The 15,925-nt window shown below is 34.3% G+C and overlaps 1 pseudogene; it reads right to left on the bottom strand.

Moving 5' to 3' along the window:
• Positions 1-502: 502 nt before the first annotated feature.
• LOC127545056 (intraflagellar transport-associated protein-like) lies at positions 503-1,844 on the bottom strand (annotated as a pseudogene).
• Between the last annotated feature and the right edge of the window lie 14,081 nt (positions 1,845-15,925).

The raw sequence follows: 15,925 nt of genomic DNA on the forward strand, positions 1-15,925 counted from the left end.
GTGGCTTTTAAAGGAAAGAGAGAAACTAAATTGAGTAGCTTGGTCTTAGGACACCTCTGAGGACACTAAATATAGCTTCAAGTACAACAGAAATTTTTTCCTTCTGAATTTCTTTGTTGAGATCTCAAAATCTCTAAAAGCATATAGAGAAAATAGTATGTGTTTCTTTGTACACTCAAATCCAAAGCATTTGCATAGATCATTTTTTCATTTTGCATCAATTTGTCAGTGTGCTGTCTGCATATATTTTCTAAATCACAACTTTCAAAATCTAGAACTTATATGATAGATGAAGTTTATATAAAAAACAACTATTTAAAAGCCAGCCCCAGACATCCTCAAGTCATTTCTTTTTTTTCCCCTTTATTTTTCTTCTTGTTCTTGTTCTCTTCTTTTACAAGAGTTGACTGTCTTTTGTTCTAATATTGCTTAAGAAGAATAAGAGAAAAGAAACAAGAAAAAATTTTTTATATATCAGGCATTAGGTTCTTTGGCTTCCATGTCAGGGTTTAGATTTCTTTGTTTTCATTTCTATATTAGAGATACAAAGAAACACACTGTCATAATCAAGTTCTTTATCAAGTAAAAATGGCTGAACTTCATCCCCACATACCTCCTTCAAAAGCCTGAATGCAGGTTTTTCTGTTTTCTGGGTCTTCAGCTCAAGATGAGAACGCTGCTCAAAAGAAGGAATATATCTTGAAACAGAAATCTACTCTAGAAGCAGCAACAACTCTGAGTTCAATTTATGATTAGTTTCTTTATTCATGTCAATCTTCCAAATCTAGAAAAGAGTCCACCTTCACCTTTCTTGCCTGATTGAGATTACCTTGAATAGAAATGCCAGTTTTCTGACTTTCATCAGTGACAATCTGCTCTTCCTCTTCAAGATATGATAGAAAGTCCAGAGAAAGCTATTCATTTCTGCTATGCTAATCATGAGGAAATACTGGAGTGGCAAAGATGTTTCCTGAAGAGTCTGTTCCAGATGTTCAGCTCTTAATCATTTACTGAATGAAAGTATTAAAAAATTCTTCATAAGTCTGTTGATGGCAAATAATAAACTGACCCAGGGCTTGTTCAATTAACTGATCCCCAATCTCAATAACTGAATAGACATATCTATTTGAGCAGCCTCTCCTTATAATTTTTTGGCAATTTCAGTCATTGCTCTGTGGCCCCCTGTTCCATTTAAGCAGAGAGAAGCCCAGGCTTTCTTCCCTTCAGGAATAGGGGGAGATCTGTGCTGCCAATTAGCAGAGTATCCCTGAATCCTTAAAGCATTTCTGATTTGAAAAAAAATATATTTTTTTAAAATTGGGGAATAGTTTTCAACATTTGCTTTTGTGTGACTTTGTGTTCCAGGTTTTTCTCTCCCTCCCCCTCTTATTTCCCCCCTTCTCTAGACAGCAAGAAATCTGACACAGATTAAATATATGCAATTTTTAAAAGCATATTTTCATATGTGACAAATATGAAAGAAAAATTAGACCAAAAGGGAAAAAAAACATAAGAAAGAAACAAGAAGGTGAAAATACTATGTTTTGATCCACATTTAATCTCCATAGTTCTCTCTCTCGATATGGATGGCATTTTCTATTCTAAGTCTATTGGAATTGTTAAAAAATTTTTTAAAAAGAAAGATGGTGCCATAGACTTTGGCTTTTAATAAATAATGTTGAGAATTTTAAAGCCTCCACCAAAGTTCTACTCATTGTGTCATGGCAATGACTAGTTTTCAAAGGCTGGTTTTGAGCAAGAGACTTGAGTCTGGTGTTTCAAGACCCTGTTTGAGTATTGAGAAACTCATTACCAGCTGATCACTGATCTGATCACTTACCCATGACAAAGCATGAAATAGAAACATATACAAAATGACCTTCAGTTTTGTGTGGCTGCCTTTTTTTTTTTTTTTTTTTTTTTTGTATAGAGAGAGGCCGAAAAATTGAAAGTGTTGGGGCATCTGATGCAGTGAATAGAGCACTGAGTCAGGAGGACCTGAGTTCAGATCCAGCCTTAGACGCAATCTCCTAGTTGTGTGATTGTGAGTATGTCACTTAATCCCAATTGCCTGGCCAAAAAAAAAAAAAAAAAGAAAGAAAGGAGAAAATTCCAAGTGTTGTTAAGAATCACAATTTTTAGGTCATTTATGTAAGACATTGAATTAACTGTTATTAAAGTCTTTTATTTATTATTATTATTATATTATATAATATTAATTAATATTATTATTAAACTGGTTTTAAGTCTTGCCTTTGATATGTTCTATATTTGTAACTTTGGGAAAATCACTTAACTTTCAATTTTTTCAATTTCTTCAATTCTTAGCCTCAATTTCTTCATTGTAAAGTGAGAAGTTTTGTCTGGATCAAGGATTCCTAACCTGGCATCTGTCAAACTAGTTTTTAAATTATTTTTATGACTGTATTTCAATATAATTTTTTTCATAATTCTATGTATTTTGTTTTATGCACTTAAATACATTATTTTAAAAATAATGTATTCTGGGATTCACCAGTTTGTTAAGGGGTTTATGACACACAAAACATATTAAGAACCCCTAGACTAGATGACTTTTGAGGTCCCTGTATGTTCTAGACTTTTGACCCTATAACTGTTGATATTCTAAAGGCAATATTTTTTGTCCAGTCACTAAGAGTAGACTTACTAATGAAAGTAAATAATATTAATACTGGTTATCTTATTATAAATGAAATCTTAAGATATAAGGACATAGGAGCTAAATGGAAGGGAGGTTTACAGATTTCCCTTGGACAATAGCTATGGACTAACATTTATGTAGCATTTTAAGGTTCACAAAGAGCATTACATGTTTTAACTCATTTCAACCTTTCAATAACTCTTTGGATTAGGTACTATTACTAGGAAGGAAGGAAACAATCATTTGTTAAATGGTTATTACATACCACGCACTGTGCTAAACACTGAGAGGGGATTAAAAGCTAGCCTAAGATTCTTCACAAAATGGGGGTTCCATGAAAAACTCACTAATGGGAGAATAAGACAGATTATACAGATGAAGATCTCATGTTGAGGATGCCACAAGAATGAGGAGATCTCAGGTGATGAGAGAAGTTTCAAGATGAGAAGGGCATTACTTAGAAACCCAGAAGTGAACAATAGAGCTAGGAGGGAAATAAAAGCCAGTCTGAGTCTTTTATACAAAATGGAAGTTCCAGAAGGAGCTCACTGAATGAAGGGGGTGAACCTTAAAAATGAAGAAACTGAGAGTCAGAGAAGTAAATTGTTCAGTCACACAAGCTATGAAGAGGCTGAAGCACAATTTGAACTCTTCCTGACTCCAAATTCAGAGCTCTACCCACTAAACAATGCTATATTACACATGCTTTGGAGAGACAAATAAAAGGGATTGATCTTATCATGATCTTATTGAAGCAATTTCATGAGATATCTCATGATCTCATATTGCAGAACGCATGATGAGAACTTGCAAAAATACTACTATGAAAATAATTATGACTTATGGTCAATATTTATAGCAAAAGATGAGCAGAGGGATTCTATGAAGAAATGGAGATCTTCCAAATAAAATCAACATATTATTTATCTCTAAATATCTTTAGTGAAAAGCTAGACACAGGAGAGATTAGTTAAAAACTGTTTTGAAAATATACCTGTGGTTCAAGAATAGAAAGAAACTCTGAACTTATAGACAGAATATTTACACCTATACAATATCAATATTCTTCAATGGGAGTGATGGAAAATGAAAAGCATGGAAAACACTAAATAATGTTATACACACAAAAGGAAATTCACTGTGTCTTTACAGAAAGGGAATGACTGCTTTTTCATGTAGAAATCATTATTTACTCAATTGTTTCTGCATAGTCAGGCCGTCTACTTGTTAGAGCAAAGATAAAAATCAATGCAAAATAAGAAGTATCAAAAATATATGTAAAATGCTCTATTCAATCAAAACAACTTGAATGTGATGTATTCTAACAATTGATACTGGAAAATGTAGAATAGATAAAAGAGCACATATAAATACATATGAACTATCAACATTTCTTGGAAATAATGATGTTAAGCAATTACCTCCCCAAAGAAGCTAAAAGAACTCTAAGACAGCCTCAGTCAGAAAAACTATATTTCCTTGCCGAGACATCTAAAAATCAAAGACAACATATAAGCTTACTTGTGAAATACTTCAGAGGAGGATGGTAGAATATTATGAGCTCACTAAACAATTAGAGACTTTGAGAGAAATATAAGTTTGCAGAAATCTCTGTAGGAGACATATCTATGCAGATATTTCCCAAAGCACTTGTGAATGAAATTTGACTGAGGACAATACACAGACAAAAACCCCACAAAACAAAAATACCTCCCCAAACAAACAAAAACAAAACAAAACAAAATCCTTCAAAGGTCTATAACCACTTTTATAATGAAAGTTTTTTTTTTTTAACAGTGACAGTGGAGTCGCCACTTACTAGACTCAACCTTTTGCTTGATGAAAAGGAAGTAACATTAATAAAAACGAAGATATTGGAAGATCATCTGTATAAGATCAATTATGCAAAGAGGAGGTCTGTGCTGCCAGACACACAATTTTAAAAGAATTGAAGGAGCCCATTGTTGAAATATCTGAAAGGAGAGGATGATATAAAAGTATTGGAAAAATTATGGGTGCTATTACAACCGAAAAAATGGCAATTGAGAGCACATCAATAAATATTGACCCATATGCCTATTTTTTTCTCTCTACAAAATCTTTACAAATGATCTACACAAGTATCTAGGGTATGTTTTATAAAAATAATAAAGGGATAGTTTTTGGCAATAATATTATTTAATAAATGAGTTCTTCACAGTGAGCCAGTTGACTAAAAGATGGAGAGAATACAAGATTGGCTTATTTTTTGACTATAAAAACAACATCAACAACAACACAACACATTTTATTTAGTAAGAGAGAAAATTTAGACATAGGCTCTACTCCAATGATATGTTAAAATAATGAAAAGTTTCTTAGTAATTGTAATAACAGAGATATTTTTGTTTAATACCATTATTATTAATTCCAAGTATGGTACAAAGCATAGCATCATATGTTTATCATTGTTATGGATAATATCCAAGCACAAGAGTGATTCCATATAGATCAGGATTTATTAACTTTTTTTATGTTTCATGTTCTTTTAGTTGTCTGGTGAAACCTGTTGACTTCTTTTCTGAATAGTATTTTTAGATGCATAAAATAAATCCATAAGATTAGAAAAGAAATGGATTATATTAAAGTATAGTTATCAAAATATTTCTAAAAACTCAAGTTTGTGGATCCCACTTTTAGAGCTCTTATTGAGCCTACTGCTAAGATTTTCCAGGGTCTCTTTCTTTTCAGAGGATATTGTGCTGATTATATTTAAAAAAACCTAAATGAGATTTTTGTGGATGCAAATGAGTTTGGCCTAATAATCTATATGGGCAAAACATCCATTTGGATGAAGAATGTCTATTGCCCAGACTAAAATATGTAACTTAATAGGCAGAATAGGGCTAGTTTATCATTATAGTTTGTCTTGAATAGATATTGCAGATGGATAAAGAGCTCCAGGTCTGAAGAGAGTGGGCCAGATTGGGTAATTGCCCAGTGTAATAATTCAAATAATAGTTTATCAGGATATAAATTTGGGTAGGTTGTAGATTGCCATGATGATTAGAAAGCTGTAATAATAGTTATGATAATGATGACAACAACAATAATGATAAGCAAGTAAGTGGTTTGGTAGATAGAGTGCAGGGCATAGAATAAGAAAGATCTGAGTTCAAATCCAGCTTCAGGCACTTATTGATTTTGTGCACATCATTTAGACAGTTTGCTTCAATGTTCTCAACTATAAAATAACATTTACTTCCCAAGATTGCTGTAAGGATATTTGTAATATTTATAATGTGCTAGCATAGTGCCTGGCACATTTTAGGTATTATATAAATATTAGCTTTTATAATTATTACTATTTTCATCAATGACCTCACTCCTGAAACAACAATAAAATCCCCTATTTCTAAATATTAATATTCCTATAGTGATGCCATTTGGTTTCAAAATATGTAATATCACAATCTTTAAAGAATCGAACTTGAAGTTCAATGAAGAGGCATTTTTTAGAGTAGAGCTCAGTATTATGAAGGCTGAAATGCTAGTCAAGAAGATCTGGATTCTTATTCTGCCTCTGCTATTTATTCAATAGCCATGTGGCAAGTAGTAAGTTATTTGACTTGTCTGTGGCTTAGTATCCTCATGAAATGAGTCCTATTTCCTATAGTTGTTGTGAGATTTAAATAAGACATTATATCTAATATGCTTTGCAAACTTTAAAATGCCATATGTGTTTTTAAAAATTATTATTGGTGGTCTACTGTTGGTTTGTTGCTACGGTGGGCATAAATAGACTATAGAACCTTTCCTTTAATGATTTCTGTTGAATAAATAGCAAAGCAGCAGCTAGGTGACATGGTGGATAGAGCATTGGGTCTGGAGTCAGAGAGAGACTCATTTTTCTGGGTTCAAATCAGACATTTAATAGCTGTGTGACTTTGGACAAGTCACTTAACCTTGTTTGCCATCAGTTTCTTCATATATAAAATGAGCTGGAGAAGGGAATGACAAACAGTTCCATTGTTTTTTTCAAGAAGATCTCAAATGGGGTCCTGAAGAACTGGATGTGACTGACTTAACTGAACCACAAAATGGCATTAATGAACATTATCCAAGAGATGTGTAATTGGGCTGTTCTTGTAAACCTTTACTGAAAGCCTTCCATTTTCTATATCCACCTCCCTTTCAGTGGGAAGGGACGCACAATTCCCTGAGACCAATTCTCCTTTTTGTTGGCTTTGATTTTTCATGAACTTTTTTTCTCCAGTAAGTTTAAATTGTATGTTTTCCAACTTCTACCTATCACTTCTACTTTTGTCCTTAAGCTCCAAATAAAATATGTCCAATTCTTATTCCATATGACAGCCCTGGAAATATCTGAAGTTAACTATCAGGTTCCACTTGAGTCTTCTCTTTGTGGGCTAAATGTTCACAGTGTATTTGATCCATCTTCATATGGCATGACTTGAAGCTCATTATCATACTAGTTTAACTCCTTTGGATCTTCCCCATCCTTCACTCTGCTGATATTATTAATCTTCTTTGAGAATGAAAGAAAAATACCAACCACAATAATGACAAAATCTTATCAATGTATTTACCTTAAAGAATTATTTTATTTTATTCCTGGAATAAAAAAGCATTTTCATAACATAGAACAAAAAATTGCACAAGAAACTGCAAATGTATCATTCATAACTTGCTGTTCCTTTCAAATATAAAACAAAATTATCGTGTAAATTTTCCCCTTTTTTTCTCTACCCCCACTCTAGAAATGGCTGCCATTAGACATAAACACACACATAATATAAAATTATTCTACACATACTTCTATTTATCATTTTTTTCTCTGGATGCAGATAGACTCTTTCTTTATACATCCTTTATAGTTAATTTAGATATTTTCTAAAAGCACTGTGCCCAAAAGGAAGAATGAGAAGGTCCAGAACCCTGCAAAACCAAATTTAATCTCTGTTTCAGCTGCTTTATCTCTAGGTCACAGGGATAGGATGTTTGAATGATGCTAATTACTTCTTTTTTTTTTTTAATAACTTTTTATTGACAAAACCCATGCCTGGATAATTTTTTTTTTACAACATTATCCCTTGCACTCACTTCTGTTCTGACTTTTCCCCTCTCTTCCTTCACCCCCTCCCCCAGATAGCAAGCAGTCCTATACATGTTGAATATGTCACTGCATATCCTAGATACAATACATGTGTGCAGAACTGAAGTTCTCTTGTTGCACAGGAAGAATTGGATTCAGAAGGTAAAAATAACCTAGGAAGAAAAACAAAAATGCAAGCAGTTTATATTCATTTCCCAGTGTTCTTTCTTTGGGTGTAGCTGCTTCTGTACATCCTTGATCAATCGAAACTGAGTTAGATCTTTTTGTCGAAGAGATCCATTTCCATCAGAATACATCCTCATACAGTATCGTTGTTGAGGTATATAATGATCTCCTGGTTCTGCTCATTTCACTTAGCACCAGTTCATGTAAGTCTCGCCAGTCCTCTCTGTATTCATCCTGCTGGTCATTTCTTACAGAACAATAATATTCCATAACATTCATATACCACAATTTACCTAGACATTCTGCAATTGATGGGCATCCTTTCATTTTCCAGTTTCTAGCCACTACAAACAGGGCTGCCACAAACATTTTGGCACATACAGGTCCCTTTCCCTTCTTTAGTATCTCTGGGGTATAAGCCCAGTAGTAGCACTGCTGGATCAAAGGGTATGCACAGTTTGATAACTTTTTGAGCACAGTTCCAAATTGATGCTAATTACTTCTTCAGAATTACTTCTATAAAATATTTTCACTGAATTTTAAAAGTCAACCTCTGGTAAAATGACACTTGAGATTTGGCAAAGATCTTGTTTCTTTATGTAAAAAAGGCAAAATAAAATCTCTTGATAATAAAAGGTCAATGAGAATTGATCAGATATGGAGTTCCCTAAAATAAAGGTCCTGGGATAGTTACCCTTAGTAATCCCTTGTAAGCTTCAATTCTGTGACCCAATGATTATACTATCCCTTTCCCTTTAGTAGAATGATACCCAAAGAAACACAAAGTGTCATAGAAATAGATTGATATTGATAGGAATACTTCCTTTCATATTTAATGGTTCAATGGTGTATGTTTAATAACTAGTCTGAAGATGATATTCAATAAATTAATTTGGAAAAGATTTGCACATGGACAATCTATGGATCTGAGCCTTAGCTTCACTAGGTGAGGTGTAATCTGCTCAGGCATTTCAAGTAAAAAAAAAAAAAAAAAAAAAAACCTAACAGCTTATAAATGAAGTGTCCCAGATAGGAAACACCATGGTGACAGGCAGATGGAGCTGATCACAGAACAGTAGTTTAACGAGGTGACAGCATATGATCTCCATGTTCTTTACTGCCATGTCAAGGGCTCGTCCCAAACATTTGTCCATGGTTATGCTTATAGCATAACTCAATTCTGGCTCAGGGACAATTCTGGCCTTGGCTTACAGTATTATCACTGATCTTATGTGAAGCAGGATTGTTCCATGTCTGGGTTGGGGTTTTCCTGTACATCTGGATTATGTCTAAGCAATAATATTTGCCTAACAATATTGGTACCCTGGGAAATAGGTGTGATAATAATGTTTAGATGGAGCTAAAGATATCTAAAAGGTTCCTAAGTATTGTTGAGCATACGTACCATTTAAATTGGATATATCAATCTGATGTAAGAATAAATTCTCATTGAGTTTAATGAGTATTTTGTAGTCCTCAAAACAACTTTGGTTGGAAATAAACTTGACAGTGGGATAAGGACTAAGATGGTGAATAACAGGAAGTACTATGAACTTCTCTTCACTTCTAACTTCTCCAAACAAGTCAAGAAAATGCACTAGAACAAATCCTGATCGGAAAATCCAAGGAAAAAAACATCACAATGAATCATTTTTCCAGATCATGTTGGCATAGTGAGACAGAGAAATTTGCACCCCTTGGGGATGGGGTCCTTCCAGCTGAACACTGTATGGAATACAGAGAATTCCTGTGCTGGAAAAGAATGTTCTAGTCCGTTGATCACTAAACATTTGTTAAACACCTGCTTACTATGGATGAGACATTATGCTAAACATGTACAAATATAAAGAAAGGCAAAAGACAATCCCTGACCTAGAGGAGCTCATAGGCTAAGTGGGAAGACAATAAGTAAACAGTTCTGTTATCATTTATCCATATATGATTTAAATTTGTCATAATGGACAGAGGGGAGTCAGAATTAAAATGGATCAAGAAAGGTTTCCTATAGAAGGGGAGATTTCAAAGTGGAACTTGAAGTATCCCAGGGAAACCAGCAGATGGAAAAGAGGGGAGGGAGTATATCAGACATGGAGGACAGAGTTGGGAAATGCAGTTCTTACTCAAAGAATAGCAAAGAGTCCAATGTTTAAAGACTGAATTGAAGAATATATATAGCTATATGTGTAAGAAAATTGGAAAGTGGGGCTAGATTGTGAAGGGTTTTAAATGCCAAACAGAGGATTTTATATTTTATATTTTATCCTGAAAGTGATAGGGCCACTGAAATTCATTAAGAGTGTGTGTGTGTGTGTGTGTGTGAAAGAAAGAGAGAGACACAGAGAAAGAAAAAGAGAGAGAGAGAGAGAGAGACATAGAAAGAGACAGAGAGACAGAAAGAAAAAAAGAAACAGAGAGACAGACAGAGAGACAGAGATAGAGACAGAGAGAAAGAAAGACAGAGAGAGACAGAAAGAAAAAGAGAGAGAGAAACAGAGAGAGATAGATAGACAGAGAGACAGAGAGAGACAGAGGTGGGAGAAAGGCAAGGAGGGAGGGAGGAAGGGTTTCTTCCTTTGGAAGGGCAAGAAAGATCCTGTGTATAACACAGCGGACTAATCTAGGGAGCAGGAATAGGTATCAATTGGCAATTCTGTTACTACTTATCTTTAGGTCACAGATACAAAGTAACTGAGAGGGGATCTATAACTAAGAATGACATTTCAAGGTGATTGTAGGTCCTATATTATATCAAGCAAAAAGCAAATTCAAAAGAAAGCAGCAACTAAGTGGCTCTGATCCTAAAAATGGAGGGGGAATCTCAGTTCTGGTTTCTAGGAGAATCTGAAGCTGATAGAAGAATAATCAGGGCAGAGATCCCAGATCAAAATTCTTTCCTTCTGAACCAGCAAAACTTTCCAGTTGACTGATATTGACTGAGTGCAACAACAGTATCTCAGAATTGTAAATTGGGCAAACCCACAGGTGTGTTACTCAGATCCAAACCCAAGTAAGGACCTCACAGGGCTCAAACTATGATGAGCAGCAATTAGACTTTTCTTTGGATCAGACTATATTGGGAGCCCTGAAATCTTGCAGATACCTCACATAAGCTGTTCCTGAGATCTACAATTACACAACAGCATAATACCCCAAGAAAGCAGCAACAGGCTTAGTCCAGCCAATTCCTCCAGAAGTGCACAGAGCCCTGTCTTAACATGTTCAAAGTCAGAAACTATCCTGGAAGAATGAGGAAAAAAAAAAAAAAAACATAACAGAAGGCTATTATAATGATAGGGACAAAAAACCATAATCAAATACTTCAAAACCACCTAAAATTTGGTATAAATTTAAGTAGAATTTTGGAAGAGATGAAACAAAAGTTTTAAAAAACTAAAATTATTTTATAAATGAGATAAAATGCTAGAAGAAAAATTGGAAAATAAATGAGATATGGGAAAAAGAAGAATTGGAAATACTTTTGCCAGCTTTAGCAGGAATTAGCAAGTTGTCACAAGGGTTTAAAACCTTACCCAAGCAACAAACTACCTGAAAATTAGAATGTATTGAAAAGAAATGAATGATTTCATAAATCAATAAGAAATATTAAAACAAAATCAAAGACTTTTAAAAATTTCAGAAGAAAATATAAGTACTTCAAAGTTATCTCACATTTGGGGGGTGGGAGGAAGGGGAAATGGCCAATGTGAAAATTTGTTTTTCTTGATTGTACATATTGGTAACAGGGATTTTATTTTTCTTCATTTCTCATTTTCAGGAGGGGGAAGTGGAGGATGAAAGAAGAAAAAGCATATTTTTGCTGCTTGAAAATAATTAATAAAAGAAAGTTAACTTGAACCAACATCTTGTTGTATAGGTTGCTTAATAAAGCCAAGGTATCCCTCTCTTTATTTATTTTGAATTTATTTGGTATGTTTCTACACCAGAGGGTTTTTGTTTATTTCTTTTGTATTTTTCTTTTTCTTACTGTGATATTTACATGGAAAAAATGTTTTCTAGTGAGTGGGAGGATGCAAAGATGTATCTGACCTTTATTGTTTTGAAGAATCTGTTTGATTTATTTTCCAATAATAAAACTTTTCAGTCAGTGCTCAATTGAAGGAAAGTGCTATATGGTTCAAGAATTTCCTCAAATCAATCAGGGCACAGAGATTATATTTTTATTTTTTTCTGACAAAAGTCTATATAATCCAATCTCCCTAAACCTTCAATTCAGCACTTGGGAAAGTATCTTAACAAAGGCATTTGATGTCCCCATGTGCAATGATTTGCAGAGGCACATTTAAGGACTAATGGGCTGAGTCATCCTGACAGAGACCTACAGGATAAACCAAGCTAAATCTCAAGATCTCAAAATCTTTAAAAGGGCATCTTGCCACACCCTCATCTCAGTGCAAGCAAAGGAAGGCATGTACTCACTCTTCAGCTTTTGTATCTCCCAGAAATATAAGCTTATCTAACAGACACCAGAAAAAACAGAGTTTTGGTTGGGATTTGGAAGTTTGTATTTCAATCAACGTTGGGGGTATTGGAGTCTTTGGCAAGGAATTGTGGTGAATTCTTTCAGGCTGGTTGCCTGCTTTGTGTCATCAAGAAAGAAAGTCCAAGAGTTTAGAAACACAAATAATATTCTGTTTTTGTTTTTTTCTTCTCCTTTATAGCACATTCTCTGCATCGTGTCAGAAGGTGCTTGTTTACACAGTGATGTAAATTGCTATAAAGTGAGGTAATGCATTGTAAAGTGTGGCAAATAAAAGTTTAAAAAATGTTTGCATTCCAGGGTGAAGTTTAGATGAGTCCAGACTTCAGGCAGCTCAAACAAAATATTTCCATTTTTATGGGCCTTGGAAGTAGAGATGAATGAACTGGTTCCAGAATCAATTAATCCTTTTTAAAAAATTACTTTTTAAAAATCAAATTGAGCTTTGCTCATTGTGTGATCATTGAATGTTAGAACTAGAAGGGAACTTGGAAATATTTTTTCCTCTTTTGAATTTGAGTTCCTTGAGAGTAAGGACTATCTTAATTAAAAAATAAATTATCCCCAGGGCTTCTAGCATATAACAAGCAGTCAACAAATGCCTCACTCATTTTCTCATCTTTTACATTTAATCCTTTTACATTAATCTGCATGCCCTCATCAGAGAAGGTGCTGTGCTCTATGAGCAAAGCAGAATTGAATTAGCTAAGAAGAAATGTGAGATATGCAAAGTTAAAGAATCCACCTTAAATGTTCGTGTGTACTATTTGTGTTTGACCTATGGCAGAACATATTGGTCTAAATAGCCACAGTCAGGCACACTAACTTGACCCTAACATACTGACATCATTTTGATCCTCTTCAAAAATGAAGAGCAACAACCAACCAATTGGGGGCTTAGAGTGTCTCAATGTCTTGGACTTGTCCCGCACTACACATTTCCTTTTTGTGACTTAAGAATTTGAGAGATATAGTTTCTGGATAATTAATGGTTTTATTAACAGATAAACTAACAGATAATTGATAAAATGGTCCTTTGGTTTTCTTTTATAAACCAAAGACAAATCATGAAGGCTGTACATGCTTATATATTCTTGGAAGAGTATATTTTCCTTATAAGCAAAAATCAACTTTGGTTAATGATTAATAAGAGAATGAATTTTATGATGAAAGATGGACCTATTCTAATGAGGGTCTAGAGAAACATGACTTTGATTATATCACTCTTATGTTTCTCTACCCACCCCCCCCAAACCTGTCTGAGTAGAACACAATGGGTCAGAATTCACTTAGATTAGATTCTCTTTGTAAGGTTTTATAGTTGAATGAAGTAAAAATTCCAGCTTGACAAGATGGTTTACATGGCCAAAATTTTTGGAGCTGAAGAAGTATGGGAGCAAGCACACAGTCTTATTTCACTCCCTTGACCCTGTATTTTGATTTAGTGAGCTTTTCCTTTGTCTAATCCTAGTCTTTGGCCCATTTTCCCTACCATCTCTATGCTATGCTGCCTGGAGCTCCAGCTTCTTCTACTACTTCTCCATCTTCTTCTACAGAAACTCTAATGATATGTGTTGTCTTCCCTTGTTAAAATATAAGCTCTTTGGGGGCAAGTATAATCTTGCTGGCTTGTTTTTATACCCCCAAATCTTGTTTGTTCTTCATTCTAAAATATATTAGGGAGGTAAAATCATGACCTGCAAGTAAATTGAATTTAAGTGAGGAAGGACTGTGCAAAGTCATCAGTCTCACTCTCTGTTTCAGAGCCATCTGGATTCAGTAGTCAAATATAGATCAGGATGACAGGAGATGGCCTTTCACATCATGTGAGAACTTGGCCTTTAAAAGGGAAAGTCTTTAACAGGTTTCAATTTGATTGATTGAGGCCAGTGATTAAGTAATTAAGACTAGGTAAGAAATGAGGCAGAGAATCTTATGATTAGCATTTCGATACATAAGGTTTGGGGATTTATTTTTAAATGAAATTGTCCAACTTAAGCAAAATGTAAATAGAAGGCATTATGACTTTTTGACCTATTCAAAAAAATAAAAATCAATCTAGGAGGGGAAGATTTGCAGGGTTTCTGGCCAAAACAGAAACAATTGCTTTTTACATTTACTCTGAGCCAATCAGGGCCCAACCCTAGCGTAATGCCTGGAACATAGTACATTCTTAAAACAGTACATATTTTTCATTCATTCATTCTTCTCAGTATCAAATTTCTTGGTAATTATAATTTCATAGTCTATAGTTTGCTTTTTTTTTTTTAATGCCTTCTATTTACATTTTGCTTAAGTTGGACAATTTCATTTAAAAATAAATCCCCAAACCTTATGTATCGAAATGCTAATCATAAGATTTCAGATATTTGGTAGTGGTGGGTTCTTTCAATATCATGGCATGTAGGCATCTTCTGCCTGAAGTCATCCTGGACAAGAACCTTATTTGAAATTCTTTAGGTGAGACATTAAAGAGTTTTTTGTAGTATGTAATGATGTCTGCAACATTCCAGTCAAGATTAGATAGTTTGGGACACTAAGTTTATATGATCATATTTAAGTCATCCAAAACACGAGAAAATCCTTTTTTACTTTCCTTAGGAAGTAAAAATACTTCCCCCTTCTCCCTCTTGTTCTTCCTACTTTTCCCTTTCTTCTACCCCCTCACTCTAGGAAACAGTGGAATAAGTTTGCTGGACATAGTTTACTGTGAACTGAGATGCTATGTTTCTTGAGGGTTGCACAATATATGACTGGGCAGGAGAATGTGGGGATGCACTTTAGGGCCTCAGGTCAGGCTCAAATGTATACAAAAAAAGAATATACAGTGAATTTAACAGCAATTCACTCACCATTTCTTCCTTGAGTACAATTATAGGCATTTTTGTCACTGGTCATTACTCCTCTTTCTAAATTGCTTATGTACATATGTATGTGTTTGGGGAAGGGGAAGCACCTAACTCATAATTTCATTTGCTAAAGAGAACTCTCTGGATGCAAACTCCCTTCTACATGCACAAGGGCCACTATTTAGAACTGAAGAGTCAAAAGGAATTGCCTAAGGGTGTTCATTGAAAAGTTAAGAGATTTGTTTATGGTCACATAGCTAGCATGAGTCAGGAGAAGATCTTAACTCAAATCTTTCTGACTCCAATGTTGACATTCTATGTACTAGGTCACAATGTTTCTGTTGGATATTATCCTAAGAATAGGCTTCCACATTTCCTTGCTATTGACTATGAAATAGAAAATATCTAGATTTTCTCACAAATTTCATAGAGGAACGTGATTACTAAATTTATAATCATACCTCCAAAGAACTTCCTTTTTCCTTTTTTCATTAATTTGTTTTTATTTTGGGGGGCAATTTAAATGAAGTTGAAATATCAGGTTAGCTGTTTTATGCATAAAATCTGTCACTTGAGCTTTGCACAGGAAACCAGCTCTCTGGGGGAGAGTACTGCTTGACAGTTTTCTTCAACAT

Source organism: Antechinus flavipes, chromosome 1, assembly GCF_016432865.1.
Source record: "Antechinus flavipes isolate AdamAnt ecotype Samford, QLD, Australia chromosome 1, AdamAnt_v2, whole genome shotgun sequence".
In the NCBI taxonomy this organism is placed as follows: Eukaryota; Metazoa; Chordata; class Mammalia; order Dasyuromorphia; family Dasyuridae; genus Antechinus; species Antechinus flavipes.